At 46.3% G+C, this 11,031-nt stretch overlaps 1 long non-coding RNA gene across 1 annotated transcript; it reads right to left on the minus strand.

The window, feature by feature from the left end:
* Positions 1-4,122: 4,122 nt before the first annotated feature.
* LOC110350374 (uncharacterized) lies at positions 4,123-10,236 on the minus strand. Its single transcript, XR_002396918.2, has 3 exons — positions 9,314-10,236; positions 6,220-6,447; positions 4,123-5,408 (listed from the first exon to the last, which is right to left on the minus strand). It is a non-coding gene; the product is annotated as an uncharacterized LOC110350374 (long non-coding RNA).
* Positions 10,237-11,031: the final 795 nt, after the last annotated feature.

Genomic DNA, 11,031 nt, shown 5'->3' on the forward strand with positions numbered 1-11,031 from the left:
TCAGAGTCTTAGTGAGGATTCAGCAACGAACTGAATGTAAGGCACTCAGGAGCTTGCCAGGGCACAACCTGCACTCAAGCAGTGATAGCTAGCATTACTGTTTCCATTTCACAGATGGAGAGACTGAGGCACACGGCAGAGAAGTGAATTGAACAAGGGCAAGTGCAAAGAATCCTTCATACACCTGGGGATAAAAAGTCAGATCCTGGGGCTCAGGGTGTGCACAAGAACCTGGGTTCAGTCCCCAGCACCAAAAACAAAGAAAAACCCCAGGGCCGGGGATTTAGCTCAGTGGTGCCACCACCTGCCTCGAAAGCAGAAGATCCCAAGTTTGATCCCCAATACCAAAAAAAAAAAGAAAAAAAAGAAAAAGAAAAACCCCAGATTTTCACACATCCCATTAGGGCCTAGCTATTACTTTTTCATTGTTGTGGTCTGGAAGGATTTCATGAAAAGTGTGATCTTGGCTGGTGGAGAGACAGCACATCAAGCCCTGTGAATCCGTCCAGGCCTAGACTGACCAGAACCCACCCTCCCTGGAAGACAGCGGGAGTTGGGGGGAAGGGAAATACAACCCAGCGGGGGCAAGGCCTGGAAGCCGGAGGTGACATGGTCCTGGGTGAGAGCAGCAGCTTTGTGATCAGACAGAGCCTGTCTCTGCCACTTCTTAGCTGTGTGGGCAGCTACCCGACACCATTGCATGTGTGCACTGTCTCTCTCACACACATTGGGTGTAAGAATTATGAAAGGCAACAGAGCCAGACTACCCAGCACAGGTGAGCCCCTCCTGCTCACCATTGGCAGCCTTTGTCATTTTGTCAGGAGGTAGTCACCTGCTTCTTTATGGTCACCTTCATGTGCAAAACTTGCACACCTTTGACTGAACAAGCAACGGACCATACAGGTATCAAAATACCCACGTATTCCCAAACTCTTCCACTTAACTACCGGTGTGAACTTGGACACGAGACTTAATTTCTTTTGTCTTCAGTCTCTACATCGTAAAATGGGAGCGATAGTAATCTGTCCTACAGACAGTTGTGGTGAGGATTAGTTAACATATGTAACTCTTAGATTAGTGCTTGGCACACACCCCTCTGCACCCATGCAAAGGCTAGTTTATTCATTTTCTCAGCCTGCCAAGAAACATCTGTTCTCATACATTCCATAGTCATCTGTATCTTCATATAAAATCATGATGGCTTTTTATTTTAATTTTTTGTTTAGTAAAATTTACATATCAGGAAGAGGTACCAGATTTTTATCACATGGTTCTGTGAGACCTGGCATGGGGCCAGCTTCACACATAGTCACACATGAGCCTGCATGAACACACACGCCTGTGGACACACATGCTCTGAGAGGCCACGCTATACTGGGCTGCTTCCCAAATGGGCTGAAACAAGTCCTCTTACGTGGAGCGCTGCTTCCAATCTCCGCCCCTCAGCCTGCTCTCTGGAGAAAGGCAGGAAGGGGGATGCCTCCCATAACAGCAGTAGCCTTGTATCCATGGCAGAACTGCCCAAGAAGGAAGTCCTGGCTCCAGCTCTAAGCCTGAGAGGCTCAGCCTTGGGTGTATGCCCTCCTTGCTGTGCAACCCCAGACACATAGCTTCACCTCTCTGAGACTCAGCTTCCTCATTTCTCAAAGGGGCTCTCCACTTGTACCTTTAGGGGTTCTTTGGAGGATTCAAGGGATGTAGAAAGCACCTGGCCCCACAAATGAAAGCTCTTAGAAGCCTGGCTCATTTTGCAATTCAGTAAAAAAAATAATCTTTTATGTATTATTTAATAAATTGGGGCTATGATCTATGTGCCTTATATAATTATATACTTTATTGGTTTTTAACACCTCTGTTAAGCCATTAAAGGTGTTTTTACCCCCAATCTTATTTTTTTCATATTTTACAATGTTTGTGCAAGTCAATGAAGCCCACTGAGCCTTATTTTTTCCTTTTCTCTAAAAAGGCAAGGGAAAAAAAAAACCTTCCTCCAAAGGTTATTTTGAGAATTCAATAAGGGGGTGTAAGTAAAAGTGTTAAGCAGGTGAGAGATTATTTTTTTTCTACCTCCTTCCCTCTCACTAGGCTGAACTTCTCTAAGATACGAGGAAGGCCAGGCATGGTGGCGCATACCTGTAATCCCAGCACACAGGAGGCTGAGACAAGAATATTGAAGGAAGTTTGAGGCCAACCTGGACCAGCCTGCACTACATAACAAGACCCTATCTCAAAAAGAAAAAAAAAAAAACCAAAAAGGAAGGAGTTTTATTTACCTATATCCTCAGCAGTGAAGGCACAGTAATAAATATAATAATAATGGTGATGGCCAGGCCTAGTGGCACACACCTGTAATCCCAGCTACTTGGAAGGCTGAGGCAGGAGGATCACAAGTTTGAAGTATGTTGGGTAAATTAACAAGACCTTGTCTCAAAACTCAAAATCAAAATTCCAGGGGGGTGCGATAGATTGGTGGTACAGCACCCTGATTCCATCCCTAGCACCACACACATAAACAATTAATAATGGGGATGGTGATAAGAACTTCCTTTACTGAACATTTACCTTGTGCCAAAGGTCTGTGCTGAGTGCCTCATAATGGAGTGATGAGTAATAAACATTTGAAAGATTTTGGTTCTCTCTGCTGATGATTTAAGCATGAAGAAATTGTTTTACTTTTCCCTTAGGCAAATTCTCTATTCCATACTCCAGAAAAAATTATTTTATTCTTGGGCCTTATGCATTTTCCTGCCAAATCAATTGGAAAACAATGGAAATCTTTAGTTTCCTTATCTATAAAATGGAGCTAATGATCAATTTGTCTCAGATAAAGGTGTCCCATAAATGGGACTGCTGCATGGGACACAAATGACAATAGCTCTCCCTACTCCTGCCTTTCCTCCTCACCTACATATACTCTTCCCTGGAGAAGACAGCTGTGACCAGGAAAGATATTACGCTGGGTGGCAGAGAGCTGAGTCCATTCACTCCTCTGGGCTTCTGCTTTTCCTTGGCATAGTGCAATAGAATCTTCTGGATAATTCACTGATTCAGCACCCCACCCCCACCCCCCACAAGCCCACTTACATTTTACCTCCTTCGGAAAAACCTCACTTAACTGCCATAGCCCCAAAGATTCCACCTCCACAAATACCACAGGCCCCTGAGATTATGTATTGCCTTTTCAAACTCCATATAAGTCCTAGAAGGCAGGGCTGTGTGTTAGTGGTTTGATTTCTGCTTTTCCAAGCACTTTCTTATCATTGTCTCATATCAACTTTTATAAACCTGGGTTCCCCAGGTCATAGATGGAGGAGCTGAGGCCCAGAGAAAAAGGTCTTAGCTAAGGCTGCAGAGTGACAGAGCCAGCCCCATGTCCCAAGAAGTACCATGAGTTACTATGAGTCTCTCTGGACTCAGGTACTCTCTGAGCACCATCTTGACACCAAATTTTGTGCTTGGTGCCTCTCCACAGCAATTTTATTAAACCCTTGTTGTCCTCTTTTCCAGATGAGGAAATTGAGACTCAAGTAGGTAAATTAACTTGCCCAAATCACACAACCAGTAAAAGACGGTCATGATTTGATCTAGGCCAGCTCACTCCAAAGAGTTTGCATTTTATTTAGTGCCTGGTGGATATTGTAGCTTTGTTGTTGGGAGCCTCGGATTTGCTTATGTCACCCCATGATGGCCTCTCCAGCCCCTCCATAGCAGCAGTGCTGTACCCCAAAACAAGGAGTGATTGCCAAGGCTGACTCCTATACCCAGCTCCTTCAGCCCCAGCAGCTGGGGTCAAACGGTTCACAGCACAGGTCACACAAGGCCTCTGCTGAGGTAGTGATCTACATAGAGTGCCCCCATCCCCAAAGCCCATTGTCTCCCCAGGAGACAATGCAGATAAAGGACCCAGTCTAGTGGGCTGCCTGCGTCAATCTGTAACCATGGAAACCCCCAGGGAGACAATTCCAAAGCCTTCCCTGCTACCCACCAGCCTGCAGCTGTGACTCCAGGAACCCAGCCTCCAGCAGGAGGGGAACTGCTGATAATTGCCACCCTCCACCACTACCACTACCAAATGGGAAAATGGGACACAGCTGGGCCCCCTCAGCATACGGCCCCCTCAGCATTCAGCCCCCACCCTCCCGTCCCAGAGCTGATGTTGGTAAAGGGGCCCTGGATGGGTTTAAGGCATAACCCTTATGGGTCAGTTCTTTGAGGTTCCACGCTGGTGAGAAATGTCCTTGATCCCAGGGCTGAACATAAGGGGAAAAGGGACTCAGCAGAATTCTTAACGTCAAAGCAGTAACCAGGCCCCAGGGAAGGCTTAGGTCTTAGGCACATGACTTCCCTCTGGTGGCCAGTTGCTGAAATTGTTAGTTGCCCGCTAGAGAGGAGCAAAAAAGAGGACTGACTTCTTCCTGAGTATTATGTACAGTGTTCCTGATGCCACACCTGTTACATCTAGTCCTCACACCCATCCTGTGTGGTGGGGTTCTTGTCCTACATACACATGCTGAAGCCCATGTTTCTAGAAGAAAGAGAGCAGGGTGAGTGAGAGCCAGTCTGTCCTGGCTCCAGAAATGCCCTGTGGCCTGGGGCAAATTTATGAAGCTCCATCTGTAAAACGGGAGTGATGGTAATACACAATTTATAGGATGTTAGGACAATCATATATGTGGCATCTTCACAGGATGACTGAGATCCCTGCAGTGGATCTGAGGTGTGAGTGCCCTCGCTTTGCTAGTGTAGGTAGAGAATAACCCTTATCTGAAATGTTTCAGACCAGAAGTGCTTTAGATTTCAGGTTTTGACCTATGTGCATAATTAAGTACAGTGTCTCAGGGATGGGACCCGAGCCTAAACATGTAAAATGATTTACATTTCATATCCACCTTATATACATAAGCTGCACGTGATTGTGTACAATATTTTTAGTGCAACTGCATTTTGACTGCGATCCATCCTATCAGATCAGGCATGGAATTTTCCACTTGTGGTGGTGTATCAACACTTAGAAAGCTTGGAGTTTTGCTGACGATGTGGCTCAGTGGTGAAGCACTTGTCAAGCATGCATGAGGTCTTGGGTTTAATCCTCAACACTGACAAAAAAGTTTTGGATTTTCAGTGATTAGCATCTTTTTTTTGGTGCTGGGGATCCAACCCAGCAGGGCCTTGCACATTCTAGGCAAGTGTCCTCTCTCCTGAGCTTCAATCCCAACCCAGTTAGCATCCTTTTTTGTTTGTTTTTTTATTTTTGAGACAGTGTCACACTATGTAACACAAACTGGCTTTAAATTCGATATGTATTGCAGGCTGACCTCAAACTCGTGATCCTCTTGCTTCAGCCTCCCAAGTGTTGGGATTATAGGTGTGTTCCACCATGCCTAGTTTAGCATCACTTTTTATCCACCTGTGGGGGAGAAAAGATCAGAGGATGGGTTGGAGGGGGAAAGAGGTGGTTTAGAAAGTGTGGAGTTATGCTTCTGCCTCCATAGGCCTAGAGAAGGAAGTACCTGAGAATTTGGCCCCCGTGAAGACCTCTGGCTTCCCAGGGTCTCTGACTCAACATTTCTCTTCACCAAGAGTAACAGAGACTCTGATAGTGGCTAGAGGCACTCATGGGATTGTAAGTGATCTTTCAACTACTCCAAAACTCTTTTTATGGTGATTAGTTCAATAAGCAATTCTGTGAGTCTTCTCAGTGTTGGATATTGAGGTGTAAAGATAGAGAAAAGGAGGAACTGTTCAGGCTGTTGGGAGCACAAAACATAAAAACAGCTGTAATTATGATGTGAGCCGATGACAGATTGGGATTGCTAACAGGAGGTGGGGGGCAGGGGTCAGGGCCAGCTTCCGAAAGATGGATGCTATAGCCAGCACCACCCATCCTGTGGCCACCACCACCTGAATTCCAAAGACTGGGTGTCTTGTTTATTTCCAAAGAGCTCTGAGCCTCATTTTTCAATGTTAGCAATCGGTTCGTATTGTTTTGGGTAGGGGCCCGGGATCAGCTCAGTGGTTCTGCCGCCTGCCTTGAAATCGCAGGGACCCAAGTTTGATCCCCGGTACCAAAATACAGAAGCAAAAACAGATTGTTTGGGGGGTGTGCTAGGGATCAAACCCATGAGGGAAGAGTGGGAAGAACAAATGCTATGCAAGTGCACCACCTCTAAATTATACCCCCAGCCCCGGTCTGCCCCCCGTTTTGAGATAGGTCTTACCGTACTGCCCAGGGCTGGCCTCTGGACTCAAGTGATCTTCCCACGTCAGCCTGCTGAGTAGCTAGGACTGCAGGCAGGTCTGTTTTGACCTCGACTCTTGATTTTGCCATCCTGTGTTTCAATTATGTCACTCTGAAGAGTTAAATACACCCATTTTGGCCTGAGGATGTTGCTCAGTGGTACAGCACTTTTGTAACATGCACAAGGCGCTGCATTCAATCTCCAGCACTACAAAAAACAAACAAACAAGAGGCTGGAGATTTAGCTCAGTGGTTCTGCCACCTGCCTCGAAAGCACAAGGTCCTGAGTTCTATCCCCCGTACCAAAAACAAACAAACAAACTCAACTCATTTCTGTTCAGGGTTCTGTGAGATGCTGTGTGGATATGGGCCACATGACATTCTCAGTGGTTTGTTTATCTGGTATAAAGAAAAGAAGGAATTTGAGAACAGGGCAGTTTTTCCCTGGTGGTAGAGGTGGAGAGAGATGTCTCAAGCAGAGAACATCACAGGCAAATGAGGAGCAGAGCGGTCAGAGGGGGAGCTAGGAGGAGTGTGTTTGATCAGAACCTAAGGCCCATGTGTGAAGAGGCTAAAGGTCAGGGGTGCTGGGTGTTAGGTACAGCCAGGCCCTGGCAGGGAGCTACTTGCCAGGCCTTAAGCTTAGAGAGTGACAAGGTCTGGTGTGCATTTTAATGAGATCCTTCAGGAACAGCAGGGAATAAACTGATAACTCCAGGAATTATAGGGGCCCTTCCTTCCATGGGACCTAAATCTGATGGCTCTCCTTCCCACCTCCGCAGGACCCAACATCTGTGAAAACCATCTCCAGGGTCTGGAAACATCTGGGAGGGATCTGGCCAAATTGGTGGCCCTGGGCTCCCCAGCAGGGTTGTATCCTTCACATCCTTGTCTCTTCCTCAAGCCCACAGGCGGTCAGTACCTCGAGAACACAGCCCGCCACAGCGCCTCGGCAGGTGCCGGAGTTCGCCTCTAGATGGCAGCCTTCACCGTTAAACCCTGGCCGCTTCCACGCAAAGGCAGGAGGAGAGAAGGAAGTAACATCTGCATAAGGTCTCACAGTCAGGCTGCCCTATAGACTACCCTCTCAGGGGACGTCATTATCTCCACTTTACAGTCAAAAAAACTAAAGCTCAAAGAGGTGAAGTCACCAGCCAGGCCAGCATCACACAGGTGAGCACAGTGGCCGCTGTCTTCTCTGAGCTTCATTTTCCAATCTGTAAAATGAGTCTGACCCACTCCTGGCAACTATTAGTCTACTTTCTGTCGCTGTAGACTTGCCCATACTGAGCACTTCATATACACAGACGCCTACAAGTGTGGCCTTTGGGGTCTGGTTTCACACACTTAGTGTAATACTGGTTTTCTTTGTCCAGAACTGGGGATTGAATTCAGGGCCTTTGCACTGAGCTACATCCTCAGCTCTTTTTTTTATTTTGAGACAGGCTAAGTCCCTGTTGTCCAGGCTAGGCTTGAACTTGTGATCCTCCTGCCTCAGCCTCCCAGAGTGCTGGTTTATAGGCATTCAGCTAGCATGTTTTCAAGGTTTCTCCACGTTGTAGCATGGGTCAGTACTTCTTTCCTTTTCATGGCTGAGTAATATTCCATTATATAATTTTTAAAATATAGATATATTTTTTATCTGTTCATTAGTTGATGAACTTTGGGGTTTTTTCTTTTTCTTTTTACTAATAAATGCTGCTATGAAATTTATGTATACACTTTTGTTTAGACATGTTTTCACTTTTCTTGGCTATATACCTGGAGATAGAATTGCCAAATCATGCAGTATCTCTGTGAGAGCTGCTTTTGGAGAAACTACCAAATTGTTTTCCAAAGCAGCTGCACCATACACATCCCAACCAGCAATGAATGAGGGTTCCAGTTTCTCCACATCCTATTTGTTAAATACATGTCCATCTCTTTTATGATAGCCATTCCTGTGAGCATGATGTGGTATCCCTGTGGCTTCATCCTTTCTCAAATGACTGATGCTGTGGAGCTTATTTTCATGTGCTTATCAGCCTCTATATCTCTTCTCTGGAGAACTGTGCATCAGAATCTTTTGCCTTCTCAATAAATTTTGATAAACACACACATACACACACACACACACACACACACAGCACATTCCTATCTCATCCCAGTTTCACTTCAACACAGTCACCCTAGGAGACAGCCATGATGACCCCATTTCTCAGGTGAAGGAACTGAGGCTCAGAACAGTATTGTGACACACTCACAGGCACACAGCTAATGGAGTGTCAGGGTTTGGGATTCATGTATTTAACAAACATTCATACGGCCTTTTCTGTGTTGAAAACCCAGGAACCCCACATTACAACAATTTTCCAGCAAGCGTTATCATCATTAGCAAAGCTTTTCTGAAGCAACAACTTCTTCCTTCCGTCTTCCTCCTCCGTCTTCTTCCTCCTCTTTCTTTGCTTTGCAGTACTGAGGATGGAATCAAAGGCCCTCACCAGGGCCCTGTGCTAGACAAGGGCCCTGTCACTGAAAAACATCCCCAGCCCTTTAAACAACTTTTATTCTCCCATTACCAAAGTAATGCATGTTTGTTGTAGAAGAAGCATGAAGGTGGGGTAGAGATCTACCCCCTTCTTTTCCAGTACTGGGGATTGAACTCAGGGCCTTCACACTGAGCTACATCACCAGCCCTTTTTTATTTTTTATTTTGAGACAAGGTCTCATTAAGTCACTAGGTTGCCCAGGCTGGGCTCAAATTTGAGATCCTCTTGCCTTAGCTTCTCAGAGTGCTGAGATTACAGGTAGGTGCTACCACGCCTGGCTAATTCTCCCCCTGCTTCCCCACACCTTCTCTGTGATTTTGGGGTCACCTGAACAGGTGATCTTTATCTGAACACTGAGAACCTTAGAACAGGAAGTACGTATTAAGGCTTGAGTTCTGATGAACAGGACTTTGAGCAGAGGAAAATGAGGCATTTTCCAGAAGAGGCGGTGAGGCTGAGAGATTCAGTGAGAATGGACGTTTGTACTGGCTTGGGGAGTTTTTCAGGGGTGTTTGGGCTTGGCTGGGATGGGGCTTCCTCACTCACCAGCTCTGTGGTCTCAGCCAAGTCACTTAATGTCCCCGTGCCTGTTTCCTCTCCTGGAAAATGGCATTAAGCACTCTTAACTGATGAGTTAGTTGTGCAGCACACACTTTCCATTTCCAACAGTGTCCGCAGCCCTGGAACCCCTGACTCATTGGCAAAACACCCCCTCCTTCACAGGGGCCCTGGGGCTGGTTCTTTGTTCAGAAGATCTCAGTGCCCTGGGAGAGAAATATCGGAGTTTAGATCCTCATCTCATCTTTAACCAGCATTTAATCCAGTCCCTTTACATGTTTCAGCCTCAAGTTTCTCATCTGTCCAAATTGTTATCTCTATGATAAGATAGTTCAGAGGTTTCAACAAAATAATGCATGTAAAATGCATAGCTTGGCATTATAGCAAGTACACCCTGTGTGCCTGGCACCCTTCTAAGGACTTTAAATCCAATACCTTAGAGTCCTGGCAGCAAATGGAGAGGTCACTTTTGCCATCTCTATTTCAAAGATAAGGACATTGAGGTTCACAGAGGTCTAGTGACCTGACCAAGATCACAACACCAGGAATGAATTCAAGGACAGGAAGTTGGGCCCAAGGAGAACTGTGCCCTACACCTCTTGCAAGAATTTGTTAGTTCACAGGCAGTGAAACTCCAAAGCCAGTCCCAGCTGCCCGAAACTCAACCGCAGAGAGCTGGCTCTCAGCCCCCTGCTGGCTCCCTTCTTTCCTCCCAGCTCCACCCTGCCACCCCCATCTCCCTCCCTGGCCCTGGGGCCCTGCTTCTTTCCCAAACCTGCTCTGCTACAATTCTTTCCAGATTCCCTCATCTGTAAAATGGGGATAATCATAGTGTCTTATGTCAGAGGTGGGTTGTGAAGATCACAGACAATGCTTAAGGTAAGATGATGCTTGGAGCCCAGCAGAATAAATACTAGCTATAGCTTCTCAATAAATACTCTCAATCATCATCACCATTGACACTGTATACTGTCTCTGAATTCCTGGGAAACAGGCCAAGTAGTAGCACGGTCTTTATCTGATGGTTGAGGAAACTGAGGCTAAGAGAGGTGGACAAGCTGCCAGGCCTGCCCGGCTAGGAAGTAGAGAGCAGGATTTAATCGAGGCCTGCTGACCTTCAATTTCAGATCTTATTCACTTCAGCTACTCTTTGCTGGACAGACAGATGAGCAAACCACGACCAATACTTATTACGCACCTTCTGTATGTGCCAGGCCAGGCTCTGAGGGACATTCAAAGAGAAATCTGACCTAGACCCTTGAAGGAGCTTACAACCCAACTGATAAACAAGGAATGAAAAGCATTGATTGCTGAGGTGGAACACACTATGGGTCAGAAGAGGGCAAGAGGAGCTCTGGCTGTGAGAGGGAAGCAGGCAGGGAAGGCTTCTTAGAGGAGGTGAAGTTTAACCCGGGCCTTGAAGGACCAGTGAGATATGGAGATTAAAAGGGTCTGTGTACTGGAGATAAGGTCAGAGATGTAGTGACAGCTGCCAATTCGTGCAGCTCCTTCTGAACCAGGATCTGTGCTGAAAGCTTTACTTGCATTATCTCATTAGATTTCCCAATAATGCTATGAGGTAAGTGTTATTGGGAAGAGAAAACCAAGGCTCAGAGACTTAAAAAAAACTTGCCTGGGGTCACACAGCCAGTAAGTCAGCAGGGCCTGAATTTGAATCCAGAAATGCTGGTGACAAAGCCACCACG

This window comes from Heterocephalus glaber, unplaced genomic scaffold, assembly GCF_053883595.1.
Source record: "Heterocephalus glaber isolate CG9 unplaced genomic scaffold, H.glaber_assembly_v1.0 deba00001452, whole genome shotgun sequence".
Classification (NCBI taxonomy): Eukaryota; Metazoa; Chordata; class Mammalia; order Rodentia; family Bathyergidae; genus Heterocephalus; species Heterocephalus glaber.